The following is a 2,500-nucleotide window of genomic DNA, read 5'->3' on the forward strand; positions in this document are numbered from 1 at the left end:
GTTCTTTCCTCCGTCCCCTTCCTTTCTTCTGCACTTTTTTCCTGTCTTTTCCTTCTTTTCTCCATTTTCTCTCTTCTCTGCACCTTTTCTCCCTCTTCCATTCATCTTTTCTCCATTTCCTCTCTTCTTTATTATTTTCTTGTATTTTCCCTCCTGTCTATATTATTTTCCTTTTCTATACCCTTTTCTTCCTATCTTCCCCTTTTTTCTTCATTCCCTTCTTTTCTTACGTCCTTTCTTCCCTGTCCCATCCTTCTTTCCTCCATTCCCTCCCATTTCCTCCTTCTCTGATCCCTCACACAAGCTTCTCTCATCTCCATCATCTGCCCTCATTGTCCTAAGTATTCCTTCCTTACCCATTTTCTTTCCTCCTAAACCTTTTTCATCCCTCTTTTCTTCCCTCCGTCAATTAATCAGTTCAACTTTTCCTTAGTTTTTTTTTTCCCTTCCCTACTGATTTGTTTCCCCATCGCCAATTAGACACCACGGGAAAAATACATCGAGGGACACTTTTGTTCCCCATCAGCATCAGAGGAAGGAAGTAAATACCACTGATTGTAACAAAACATGACCTACTCTGCTCTCCTGGGACCGTCCTGGTGAGAGAGAGAGAGAGAGAGAGAGAGAGAGAGAGAGAGAGAGAGAGAGAGAGAGAGAGAGAGAGAGAGAGAGAGAGAGAGAGAGAGAGAGAGAGAGAGAGAGAGAGGTGGGGGTGGTGGGGCTCGTGGGGAAGGGATAGAGATGGGGAGAATCGAAGTCAGTTTCCAGGGAGGTAATAGAGAAGGGGACTTTTTATGCAAGAGGGGCACTGGTCAAAGGCAACAAAATATATACCTATGAAAAGAAAGAGCCAAAAAAGTTTAACACAAATGAGAGAAGTGTCTTGAGACCTCGCTCTCGAAAGAATTCAATTTATAGGAAGGGGGAAATACAGAAGCAGGCAGGGAGTTCCAGAGTTTACCAGAAAAAAGGGATGAAAGATTGAAAATACTGGTTAACTTTTGCATTAGAGAGGTGGACAGAATAGGGGTGAGCAAAAGTAGAAAGTCGTGTGCAACGAGGGCGCGGGAGGATGGAAGGCATGCAGTTAGCAAGATCAGAAGAACAGTTGACGAGAAAATATCGATAGAAGATAGCAGGAGATGCGACATTGCGGGGAAGAGAGAGAGGCTGAAGACATTCAGTTAGAGGAGAGGAGCTGGTAAGACGAAAGGCTGGTCTGGTCTGGGGGGACAGTCTCGTTAGGGGGACAGTAACCTGATGAAGCGAGCAAACACGCGGTTCAAGATTGTCCCAGAAACGAGTAATCATTGGTGACCGTCCTTAGCTCGGGACAGGACCATCAGCTGGGCGGCGGCGGTAGTGGTGGCGACGGCGGTTGTGGTGGTAAGGTTATACGAAGAGGAAGAAAAGGAAGAGAAGTAAAAGGAAAAGCCAGAGGAGGAGAAAGAAAAATAGAAGAAGGCGCGAGAGAAGGAGATGAGGAGGAGAAGGAGGAAAGCGCTATAGAAGAAAGAAGAGTAAGTAGAGAAGTAATGATGGGTGTTGGAGTGCCCTCTCTCTCTCTCTCTCTCTCTCTCTCTCTCTCTCTCTCTCTCTCTCTCTCTCTCTCTCTCTCTCTCTCTCAAGTGTGTCGGTGTGTAGTAAATATTTAAGAGAGTTCTTAAAGAAAATAGATCGCTGAGAGAGAAAAAAAGAATGTCAAACAAAGAGGACAAAGAAAAAAATCAATAACTTTGCTTCCTCCTTCCTTCCTTCCTTCCTTCTTTCAACCTTTCCTTCAGCATATTCCTCCATCACTTCTTCCTTCATATCTCCTCTCCTTTAACCCGTTTACTCCTCATCCCTTTTATATTTTTATCTCCTCCTTCCTCTTCCTCCTCCTTCTCCTCCTTGCCAAAATAACATTGCCTTCCTAATATCCTTCATCCCCCTACCCACCCCCCAATATCCTCAGTATCCTTTTGTGTCCCACGCTTCCTAACCTCCCTGCCCCATCCTTCCCCTTCCTTCATCCTTCTCCATACACTCCGGCCTCGCTTCTTATAAACAGACGAAGACGAAGCCAAAGTCAAGAAGCCGAACACACACATACTTCCGAACGAGGGCAGTGGTGGTGGTGGTGGTGGTGGTTGTGTTTAGTGATTGAGAATATTGGTTTCAGGCAAGTTGGTTGTGTGTGTGGGGGAGAAAATACTTATATTAAGGTGAGCAGTGAGACAGGTATTGGTGCTTGGGTCGTGATGGTGGTGGTGCTTGTGGTGGTGATGATGGTGATGGCGGTTGTCTGTTCTCTTTGTGTTTTATTGTTTATTTATTTATTTATTTATTTATTCATGTCATTTGGCCCTTTTGTTTGTTTTGATTGTTACTATTGCATGTATTATGCATTAATCTATTTATTCGATAATAGTAGTAGTAGTAGTAGTAGTAGTAACAGTAATAGTAGTAGTAGTAGTAGTAGTAGTAGTAGTAGTAGTAGTAGTAGTGCTAAAGCAAT

The 2,500-nt window shown here is 44.0% G+C and overlaps 1 long non-coding RNA gene across 1 annotated transcript in view; it reads left to right on the plus strand.

Moving 5' to 3' along the window:
- The first annotated feature begins 715 nt into the window (after nt 1–715).
- LOC135097160 (uncharacterized) overlaps nt 716–2,500 on the plus strand; it is a 10,489-nt gene continuing 8,704 nt past the window's right edge. The window contains exon 1 of the long non-coding RNA XR_010265426.1: nt 716–1,520. This is a non-coding gene — a long non-coding RNA (uncharacterized LOC135097160). The remainder of the gene's footprint in view (nt 1,521–2,500) is intronic.

Source organism: Scylla paramamosain, unplaced genomic scaffold, assembly GCF_035594125.1.
Source record: "Scylla paramamosain isolate STU-SP2022 unplaced genomic scaffold, ASM3559412v1 Contig13, whole genome shotgun sequence".
NCBI lineage: Eukaryota > Metazoa > Arthropoda > Malacostraca > Decapoda > Portunidae > Scylla > Scylla paramamosain.